Genomic DNA, 11822 nt, shown 5'->3' on the forward strand with positions numbered 1-11822 from the left:
ATAATCTGCTCTCCTGAGATTTAGGAAAAGTTTGAAGTATTATCTCTTCCCCAGAATCATTTAGACATGGCTATCAACCTTAATTGAGTTGGTGCGGTTTTTTAGGTCTCGCGACCTATCGATGCGCGCAAGCGCATCGAGCGTAGCGAGAATTCATGTGGCGAAAACATCTTCAAACCAAAGGGCTTTCAGCCCCGCGGTTTTCATGCAGTGCCCGTGTACATGCACGCGCATCGCATCCAAGCCCAGCCCAGTCCTCCCCTAGCAGCACTCCTCCCACGCCAGCAACTCCCCCCTCCCACACCAGCACCTCCCCTCTCTCGCATTCGCGCCAGCCGGCTTCTCCTCCCCTAGCAGCACTCCTCCCACACCAGCATCTCCCCCCTCCCACACCAGCACCTCCCCTCTCTCGCATTCACGCCCACCCACCAGGCTCTCCCGCCCCCATCAGGCTTCCCTCCCAATCCGCCTGCCTCCCCTCGCTCGCATTCCCGACCCAGGCTCTCCCGGCGGCTTTCGTTTTCCGCTTGATTGCCTTCCCTGCTGCTGCTCGTCCTTTAATGGCAGCCGATCGCCCGCCGCGTTTTCAGATCTGCCCAGTCTTGCCCACCGCCAGCAGCCCCAGATCCAGCACTTTGTTGAACCTTCCGGCTCAGTTCCGACCAGCACTCCACAGCGCAGTGGCTCAGCTCCACCGGTCCCGGCCGAGCCGGGTAACTTCCGCCGCCACACGGTGCGGGCCAAACGTACAGATGTCCGCCATCCGCTGCACTCTGCTCTCACTTCTGCGGCCGGTTCACCTCACCAGTATCAGCCCCGCACTGGGTTGAGCCCCGCACTTTCCGGCCTTCAGTAGCACACTTCGGTAGTCACGACTTAGGCCAGCACTATCTTCCCCCCGGCCTCGTTGGTGAAAGATGCCTCCCCTCGCTCGCATTCCCGACCCAGGCTCTCCCGGCGGCTTTCGTTTTCCGCTTGATTGCCTTCCCTGCTGCTGCTCGCCCTTTAATGGCAGCCGATCGCCCGCCGCGTTTTCAGATCTGCCCAGTCTTGCCCACCGCCAGCAGCCCCAGATCCAGCACTTTGTTGAACCTTCCGGCTCAGTTCCGACCAGCACTCCACAGCGCAGTGGCTCAGCTCCACCGGTCCCGGCCGAGCCGGGTAACTTCCGCCGCCACACGGTGCGGGCCAAACGTACAGATGTCCGCCATCCGCTGCACTCTGCTCTCACTTCTGCGGCCGGTTCACCTCACCAGTATCAGCCCCACACTGGGTTGAGCCCCGCACTTTCCGGCCTTCAGTAGCACACTTCGGTAGTCGCGACTTAGGCCAGCACTATCTTCCCCCCGGCCTCGTTGGTGAAAGATGTTTTTTTTTTTAGGTGGTTTCACGGCGGTCGCGGAAGTGAAAACCTCACCGCTTATAGACCCCGTCCCATGTGGTTTTGGCAGTTCGCAGACGGTCCTGAAAGGATGGTATTCGTCGGATTGGGAATCCGGCTTGCGGAGTTCCCTCAAGAGGCAGCCATTCTGCCTCGCGTCGAAACCACACCATGTTCATGATTAATTTTTATAGCACTTCCAAGACTGCTATCACAAAGGCAGTATCCTTTACCCAATTTGCCCCTAGGCTGCCCCAGCAGAGTGGCATAGAAGACCCAGCCAGTAATGGAAGCATCTCCCTACTGTTAAAAAACAGTGGATTTACTGATGAGCTGTGTAGGGATCATTTTGCCACAGTGCAGTTGTTCTGCTTATTGCTATTAGCCATGTGATCCAAAGGTGGGTAGTAGCCTCCATTCACAAGTACTTGACAGACCGCACTATTATCCAGCCAAACAATTGTGTAGGTGTTTTTTTCTTGGTCAGGATTTCTTATGGCCTTTGCAACATCCGAGGGAGACTCTTTGTGTGTGAGTTGGCCTGTCCATGGCACAAAGAGAACTTTGTGCTGGGCCGGTCTGATTTGATATAATGAGGACCTTTCAATGGACTGGTTAATGTCAGCCTGATAGTCTTCACTCACAGAAGACCATGACATCCCAAGAGGTTGGCTGTTTGATTTTTGTAAGAAAATAATATTGACACACTTCAGAAACGCAAAAACCACAGTTGATGGACAGAATGCAGAACAATGTCATACATTCACCCCATTACAGAGATCTGGGCCTAAATCCATCGTTTTTTTTGCATTCCACACCACCCCAGTTCAGACATGGCCATATGCAAATCAGTCTGACCCTGTGCCTCATGGGAACAGTCCAGCCCGAACTGCCAAGCCATGCCTTCCCTGGACCGGAAACAAGCTTCCGAGGAGCGGTTTCTGGCATTCCAGCCGTCTTCAGCCCGGCTTGCTTGAATCCAGTGGTGTGGAGAGCATGGGACTCATGTCTGAGCATACCCATCCCACTCGGGTGACAAATGCAAAAACCACAGTTGATGGACAGAATGCAGAACAATGTCATACATTCACCCCAGTACAGAGATCTGGGCCTAAATCCATAGTTTTTTTGCACTCCACACCACCCCGGTTCAGACATGGCCATATGCAAATCAGTCTGACCCTGTGCCTCATGGGAACAGTCCAGCCCGAACTGCCAAGCCATGCCTTCCCTGGACCGGAAACAAGCTTCCGAGGACCGGTTTCTGACATTCCAGCCGTCTTCAGCCCGGCTTGCTTGAATCCAGTGGTGTGGAGAGCATGGGACTCACGTCTGAGCATACCCATCCCACTCGGGGCGACAAATGCAACAAGCACTGGCGTTGCCAATAGGTCTCGCAGTAGGAAAGTTGGAGCTATTACAATTGCAAATAACAATGCCTTTTATTTTTGTTTTCTTTTTAAAAAATTAAAGGGCTTTGTCATTTACAAAACCAACAGCTCCAACTTTCCTACTGCGAGACCTATTGGCAACGCCAGTGCTTGTCTTTGTTCTGCTATCTTGAAATGGTTTGCTTCCATGTATATCCCGAAGGATTGATTGCATATCTTCTTGTTGTCATGTAGTTGGCTGGCCCTTAAAGTCCAGGAAAGAAAAGAAGTGGTATCCAGAACGTGTGCCGCTCTGTGGGAACCTCTGTGGTGCTTTATGTAGCTATAATAGGGCACAGGGAGGACGAGCAGAGGAGGAGCCGCAAAACCACAAGGCAGTTACTGCAATCAGCACAGCCGCCGGCGCCCAAGAGCTTGACAGTCTGGGGGGAGGATCAGCAACCCCCACAACTCCTCTTTGCGGCCAGCTCTTCAACGGATTTGCAGACTGGCAATGGGACAAGGAGGTGAGGTGTTGTGGCGCTGAAGCTGCGAGCCCTGGCCAGGACCCCTGTCTAAATGAGATGCTCCTCTTCCACCCGGAGTGTGAGAGAGCAGTTGAGCACCAGGAGGCAGGCAGTGGCGAGTGGCTAGACCTAAGGACCTTTTACCATCTATACCAAGGAAGGGGTGCTGTGGGGGGGGAGAGGGCGGGGGGCTGTAGACTGGGGTGTGGTTTGCAGCATGGGCGTGCTCCTACCCCACTGTCTGTTTTTAGTCTGTCCTCCCACGCCCCAACATCCTGTTATTTTCATCCTACTGCACCCTCTTGTGCAATCTTATGTGCACTTGAGGAGCGTGCTCGTGCCCCTCCCATTTCTCTCCCTACCGGTTGTGCTACATCATGGGGGGGGGGGGGGGGGTTGAAGCTGTGCTGGGAAAAGGAATTGGGGCGTTCGTCATCTAAGGCAATGGTCTATCTTATCTCACCTCATTAGACAGCAGATACCTCCTTCCAGCCTTAGGCCTTGACTACGTGTACCGTAACCAGATTGATTAAACACCAATGCGCTCTGGGAAAACTCCGGGGTAGGCCACCCAACTGTCAGTAAGGGGGGGGGGGGGGGAGAAAAAAGCTGCCAAAAAGGCAGCCAAGAGAGATATGTTCACCTCCACCAAGGACCTGGCAGGCAATATCAACTTATTACCAGCACCATCACCATCTGGTTCTCTGTATACCTCCATGTCTCATTCATGTTCGCCACCATCTAAACACTTCAGGATTGCAGATTATTTAATCTCTAATAAACCAAACTCCAATTAGGAGTTTAGGAGTTCTCCTCAGCTTGCTCCTTGCTTTCCAGCTGGCTATTGTCTTGTTTCTTTAGGTGATGAGTGAAGCGTTCTCGCCACCCAGGCACACTTGCAAAGTGCTAACTGTCTCAGCTGCGATTCACGCTACAGACCACCAGGAGGGCAGTTTATCGTTTCTGGAGACCGTCTTTGTTTGTTCCATTTCTTCCCTGACAGACGCCAACATTGTGAGCTCAGCGAATATGGGCAAAGGCAACAGGAGCATTCCATTAGACGAAGCGACTGGCCTACCACTTCAGGCGATAAGCCCAGCATTGCTAAGTCCATGTTTTCAATTAACAGACTGAAACAGCATCACAAGCAATTTTGAAAGTCACTTGGCCCCCTTCACCCCTTTAAGCCCTATCTAGCTAAACCTATTACTAAAGTTTGTTGGCCTGTACTGCCCCAACCATGAGGTCAGATGGAGGCGCACTATCACTCGATTGATCCAATGAAATAAGCAATATTCCAAGGTTTTCTTTTTTGTTCTGGAACATGGATGGGATTAAAGGTAAAAATGGGGACCACATGTAGTCAGACTTCGTGAGCTCCTTCGCGGTTCTATGCCTCCTGCTCACACAATTGGGTTCAAAATGTTCCACCACTCAGCCATCCCATCTTCATCTGGTCTTCGGAAAGGGGGCCTGGTGATTTATGTCTCAAACGTGGTTAAAGCTAAACCCTTCTTCCATGTAGGAGACACACCACTTTATCATTTATTGGGCCAGTAATTTGCATCTGGCTCCACCTGGGTATCGCTAACCTCTATAACAATATTACAACAGCAGACAGGGGCCGTTTTTTCCCGAAACTAGACCATAACATAGACCCCCTTAACTCCCTAGGTGGCAGAGAATTGGGCATGATTTGGAGGGGCGATTTCAATGCTCATCTATCCGCTACACCCGCCTCCCCCCTCGTCCCCCTGCCCCCCGCGTATAAAGATGCTCGTGGCCTGACAGACTGCAAAGGGAACTCTGTACATCATTTCTCCCATGATGCACTCTGCAATAACATCAATTACCTGATAGTGAAATTCAACATGTGTTTTGCGAACGAACATAGTACTATGAATGGCCTCTTCCCTTCCACCTTTGTTTGTAAGGGTGTGTGCTCTCTTATTTATTTCATTCTATTATCTAACAATTTAGGTGCTAAGGCGAGGGAACGGCTAGTGTATAATCTTGCCTTGAGCGACCATCTTCCCCAAAGCCTCGTTGTATATGTTAGTAGCTGGCAGGAGACAGTTGGCTCTATTAGGAGAATTACTGGTATCTCCGTACACAAAAGAAAGGGCACTGGCATTAAGTAGGAATTTGTCAACGTTGAAACCTTTACATTCCAATTGGTCAAGATCAATCGTGCCCTGTTTGAGGTCTGACTTGATGCTGAGGCCGATGATGCTAATATTAAGAACGCTTTCATTACCCTCTCAGAAGCATTGTAAGGGGATTTAAGTAGAACTTTATACGTGGGCCCAGGTAAGAAAAGGGGTTGGTTTGGCACTGCATGCTTTAAGTCCCATAGAGACTTAGTGGCCTCCCTCAACAAGCAGCCTAGGTCTGCTCCTGAAGTCGTCTGCTATAGGAAGGCCTACAAAAGGGCGATAGCAGCAAGGAAAAACGCCCTCAGACTTGAAGCCTGGGAAAAGCTCCAGGAAGCATGCCTTAGGAATGATCAGAAGGCCTTCTGGACCATTATAAATCAACCATTCTTTAAAGATAATGACAAACCTCTGATTGATTCTGCCATATCTGGCCATGAATGAGCCACCTATTATGAGGGTGGGGGGGGGCTTACTCTGCTAGCGGCGACTTAGATACCGACAACGACTTCTCTGCTGCAGCAGAGGTGTTTTTCCTCCACAAGTTTTGGCCCTCACTGGAAGAGTTGATTGTGGCTATTAAAGCCCTCCCTCGTGGAAAAGTCCCCGGTCCAGATGGGGTCCTTCTGCACCTATTCAAGAGCAATTTATACCTGAGGGCCCCCTTGGTTGGTAGTCTATGTCTTTAAAGCTGCAACTTCCTCCACCAAGATTCCCTCTTGCTCCTACTCGCTTATGGTTCCGATCTTTAAGAAAGGCAACCGAGAGAACTCCAGTTGTTACCGCACAATCTCCCTCCTCGACTCTACTGTGCTGGGTCGTGTCTTACTCTACCGCTTGGAGGCCTGGGGGAGGAGAGTGGTGCTTTCTCATATATCCAGTATGGTTTCAGGCGGGGGATGGGGATGGAAGATCAGTGCCTCAACCTTTGCCTTTTTCTGGGTAAGTATACAATCACAAAGCACTTTGTGCTGCCCTTGGGCTTTATGGATCTGTCCAATGCCTTTAACCGCGTGTCCCACTTTAGATTGTGCGGCATTATGGAAGGCCTGGGCATTGACAGACATGTTATTAATACCATCAGGGAAATCTATTGTGACTCAAGTGCTACAGTAAGGTTTGAGCTGGGAGGGGGGGGGGGCGGAGTGCTCCGAGACGTTTTGGGTGCCTATGGGCGTCAGGCAACACTATGTCCTTGTACCTTTTTTTTTAATTTTCCCACTATGTCCATCACTAGGACAGGGAGTTAGTATTATGGTGTGGAGACATGCCCCAGAGCAGAAAGCGACCTATACCAACCCTATTGTATGCTGACGATGCTACCTTTGCATCCTTTATGGAGGGGCTTGATATGAGAATTAACACCACCAAATCCTCTACAATGTCCTGTGGCTATAGGATATGTCTGAACTCAGTCTTTAAGTTTCAAGCTACTCCTGTCAAACGTGTGGCACATTTTAATTATCATGGGGTAACTTTTAATTGTAGGGGTTCCTGGCAACCACAGCTAGAAAAGAGAAACAGCCAGCTAGCTGAGAGTATCAATTCTGTTTTCTCATTTTCCACTAAATTAGGCAAAAGGTTGCTTGCCCATTTGCTGGCAATCTATAGTGCAAAATGTGTTGTCGGGCTACTTACAGAGCAGGAGTCTAGGGAACACATGCGGTTTTGCCCCTACAGGCCACAGAAAACAAATTCACACTTAGCCCACTGACCCTACCACTGTCCACTACCTCTTTCATCAGCCACTGGGAGTTAGGGCTTATACACCTTGAGGACATCTTACGGACCCGTCAGGGGTTGGTGAAGGGTCTGGGTCAATGAGGCCCTCTCCTTAAATAGAATGCTAATTGAGGATTGTCTGTCCCTCTCGCTGTCCCTAGAAATTCCCAGGTTGAGGGGCATCCAGTACATGGCGGCGGCCCTAAGTAGTGGGGATTTGTTCAAAGACCCTTCTTGCTCCTTGGTCACGATGCCCAAAAAAACACTTAGGGATCTATATTACACACACTGAGAGGCACTGAGATGGATAGAGGTATCTGCACTCTCCTCTGTTGGCTGTAAACCCACTTAGGAACTTCCAGCCATTCCTGTCGTATCATGTGCTGCACTTCCAGCACTTTATAATGCTCAGGTTTTTCCTTAACCTATTTCATAGACTGGTTACTTTTTCTCAGTACAGTGACTTGCCTTGCCCATGCACTCAAAAGTCAGCACAGAGGACAATACATGTCATGTTTTGTATGCTTTTTATTCCTATTATAGGTCTTTGTCCTTAAAACCACTATTAATCAAGTACTCTCTGATATTGAACAGAAGCGTTCCACTTTCTACAATCCCTGAGCTCAGAGATCATCACCTTTACTGTATATACCTTTCTGAAGCTGATGCTTAAGGCAAGGAAGCCACTCAGATAGTCTCCTACATAGTAACGAGCCCTTGTGCACTTTGGTTTTAGGTTTACTTTAGCTTTGCTATCTTTGCACCCCATACTTTTATATATTATTGCTGTGATGCACTGTATTTAATGTATTTGTAGGACTTTGATGGAATATGATGTAACACGTCACATGAGACCTCTTTAGCCCTGTGATTTGATCTTTCTCTCAGAAGCCACACGCAGGTCTTCTAAGTTGATCTTGTCATCTGCATTGTACGCAGAGATTGCTTAATCCGCACTCTAATTTTATTTCCACTCTGAAGAGTTTTTTTGTACTTTTTTATAACATTTGTTTGTAGTTTACTTTTATGGCCTATATCAATTTGACCGAATAAAGTTGATGTGAATTGTAATTGATTTGATTGCAATAGACACCCTAGTAGGGGTGATAGTCTGTGCTTTGCCAATTCCATAAACAACATAAGCTTAAGATAAGAGTTGTAATCATATTAGCATTCCCTAGGAAGCAAAAAGTTATTTGAGCCAAATTAAGTAAAACCTCTGGAATAAAAGTCTTAAGAGTTTAGATACAACATAGTTATCCATAGGAAGTTTCTGTCTATATTTAATAAGTTCAGTCAGATGCTCCAAAAAGCCCCAGGCAAAAATTAGGGGGTTAAAAAAATGATCGTCAAACGTGGGATATTTATTGGCATCAAAAATAACTTCAAGAAGATTGCTTGAATTACCTTTCTTAGAGATAGTTTCCACCGTTTTGTGACATCCACAGTAGAGATCCTTATCCATCATTGTCATCATTCTCAGAGCGGTACAAAAGGGGGTGGTGATGGACGGAGCATCTGAATCAATCAAACACTCACACCCAGTCAAAAGATCTGGGTTTAATCCATCACCGTTCTTTAGCCTACTCTGCCACCCCAGTTCAGACATGGCTATATGCAAATCAGTCTGACCCTGTGCCTCATGAGAACAGTCCAGCCCGAACTGCCAAGCCATGTCTTCCCTGGACCGTAAACAAGCTTCCGAGGACCGATTTCTGGCATTCCAGCCGTCTTCAGTCTGGGGTGGCAGAGTGGGCTAAAGAACGGTGATGGATTAAACCCATATCTTTTGACTGGGTGTGAGTGTTTGATTGGTTCAGATGCTCCGTTCATCACCACCCCCCTTTTGTACCGCATCATTCGCAGAGCGACATCTGTTATAATATACTCATCATCATCATCATCACAGATAATACAGCTCCGAGATCACCACAGTGAAGTAGTGTGGCTCACTGGTTAGAGGCGGCAGACCCGAGAGCAGAGGACGGCCCGGGACCAGGGTTCGATTCCCAGCGCGGCAGGTTTTTGGACCAGGGTCAGCGGACTCGATAATTCTCTCGCCTCGGTGCCCACTCTGATCAGCGATCACACTCGGCAACTCTGGGCATTAGCTTGCCTCATCTTCACTAACGGCCCCACCAGACCGCCGGGGATGCCTGGTCTCACCCTGGAGATACCCATTAAGGGACCATCTCTCAGGGAAGCCAGGAAGGGTTTCGCAGCGGTCGAAGCGCCTTGGGACCCTACGGGTAAGTAGTGCGCTATATAAATGCCTATACATTTACATTTACATTTACAGACACAAGTATTCAATTGCCTTATTCTCTACGTCCAGACTAGAGTGCCGCAAACTTGACTTTAAGTCAATCTTGTCAGGCGGCGGGGATCCCTAAGCACTGTACTGCTAGTGTCAGAAACCCATTGAATATTAACAGGTTGTAGGGGTAAAGCTTTTTTTTGTCTTTGCAGCACATCTGTCAGCTCTAAAAAACGCCTATGGCGTATTTTCTGTTAAAGTCACATGGCCAGAAGACTGCAGTGTCCTGAGACTCGAACCCCTGCTACTTCCAGCAGGAGAGGTCGGTTTTTCAGATAACACTTTGGCCACAGGGGCACCAATGTCGGAAGCCGTTGTTTTAAAGCTGGCAGATAAAGCTTTCTGAATACACTGCTATTCAGAATGATCTAACATCGTATATGGATTTTTCTTACCCTGTTCCTCCTCATATTCACAATCCAGAGCTTTAGCATCATTCATTGTACGGTTGTTAGTAATTTCTGATTGCTGAATACATCTCAAAGTAGCACCAGGGCATAAAGCGTTACTAGCACACGTCCCCACGTTTTTTCCCCAAATCTTCGAAGTTATTCTGTCACAAAGGGGTGCTGGCATCCGGAAGCCCACAGTAGACACAAACTAAACAAAGCGGGCAATAAAACTGCAAACATCATGGTACTAAATGTATCTGTCACCCACTGCAGCGGCAAGAAAAGAGCCCTCAGATTGACAAGGACTCATATTTATGCACTAGGATTGAGGGTGTTTAGTGTCCTGTTCTCACCTATCCCGTAGTTTCACAGATTTCAGGATTGCTGGCAAATATTGACATTTCTCTCGTGTGTTCATACAAGCAGCCGAGCCTCAGTGAAGGGTTGCGGACCCCGGGAGCTGCTCTCACTGTAGTTACATCACATCAAGAAAGGTCATTTCTGTGGTGACATCACACAGGTAGCTTTCCGCGCTTAAGTGATATTAAAGGGGCTCCTAATGAAACTCTGTGGAAAAATAAATAAACGTATATGCCAAGAAAGAATGAAAGTTGTAAATACTACTGAAATGTCCATTGTATCCTCAGGTGAAAAAGCACGTATCATGACACTACAGTGTATAGGTGTACTTTACAATCATTTTCCAATTGTTAGATTAGTATTCTAATTAATTTTTGGCCACCTTGATTGTTACTTTGTAAGTGGTTAATCCAGTGTGTGACCGCGGGCACCTTATCTCCTTGTCTGTGCCTCTTGACTTGCCTAAAACGGGAACTTTCAGAAAGAGGCTAAACGCCAGTGTGTCGTGTTATAAACTGATTGTTTCAATCACTATCCAGTAGAACTTTGGATGGTTGCTGCCACCCCAGTAACTGTTGTATTTTTTATGTTTGCTCGCTAGGAGGCGCTGTGCCCTTGGACTTGTAGCACGGAGCTGGCGAAGTGAATCTCTGGCAGCATCGAATGAGGAGCAGCTCTGCGACTGAGACGGTGTCTGCTTGTGGCGGGAGCGTACCCTCTGTGTCTCCGCGAAGAAGCAGTGTCACCTCACACACTGCTGCATTCGACAGCTCACTAAGACTGAAGCAGTGCATTGTAAAAATGTCCCCCGTCCCACTCACAAATCATGAGGAGACGAGACTCGCGTGTTCTTCCCGCTTCTTTCATCAAGTTCCGGCGCCTCTACCTCACATCAGGTCGAACCATCCCACCGGTACCGCTCTATCATCGTGTGCTGCCACTGGCGGGTGTAAAAAGGCCCTCCACCAGGATTATAATTTTGGCTAGTCCAGAGGGGGACTGTCTCGGTAAGGCTTGGACATTGGCACAGCGAGGGATACAATCTCGTCGACTGGACCAGCTATTGATGCTGTGGTTTAACGAACATCAGTGTTTGAACTCGGAGAGCAACTCTCCAGAAACGCTCCTCGGATTGTTGTCCAAAAGGAAGAAGATATTTCTGGCAATTAAATGCAGCAAAATAAATGTAATTCTTCTGAAACTTTTGTAACTATTACATGGTAACTATGAGCTGCTGATGGATACTCGGCGAATTTCTTAAGGTGATGGTTTAACCGGGGGATCTTAATTGCTACTTGGGGAAACCTATAGAATGATGTAACAGTGAACTGTCTGTATCAACATGAGGAATTCCACAGGGTGGTTTAACCCTGGGTTAGTGATTGCAATTGGGGAAATGCCATAAGGTGCCGTAACCACGGGCTACCTACCTATCACTATTCACGGAATTTCATCAGTTTATGTACCCACGAGCTATCCTTTGGAGGAGGCTCTGATGTGGAGTGGGAGTGGGAGGCCGAATCACCCTTTGCCCATCCTCTTGAGCTGGTTCTGTGTATGCATGGGATGATTAGAAGTCCTGCGGAGCAGAGCTGTCAGG

At 48.4% G+C, this 11822-nt stretch overlaps 1 protein-coding gene across 4 annotated transcripts in view; it reads left to right on the forward strand.

The window, feature by feature from the left end:
- The window catches only part of CHCHD5 (coiled-coil-helix-coiled-coil-helix domain containing 5), a 48930-nt gene extending 37510 nt beyond the window's left edge, over positions 1–11420 (forward strand). For all 4 annotated transcript variants that reach the window (XM_086936432.1, XM_086936433.1, XM_086936431.1 and 1 more), the window contains one exon: positions 10824–11420. The gene's annotated coding sequence lies outside the window, so the exon portion shown is untranslated. The remainder of the gene's footprint in view (positions 1–10823) is intronic.
- Positions 11421–11822: the final 402 nt, after the last annotated feature.

The sequence above is a fragment of the Lissotriton vulgaris genome, chromosome 1_1, assembly GCF_964263255.1.
Source record: "Lissotriton vulgaris chromosome 1_1, aLisVul1.2, whole genome shotgun sequence".
NCBI classification, from domain to species: domain Eukaryota; kingdom Metazoa; phylum Chordata; class Amphibia; order Caudata; family Salamandridae; genus Lissotriton; species Lissotriton vulgaris.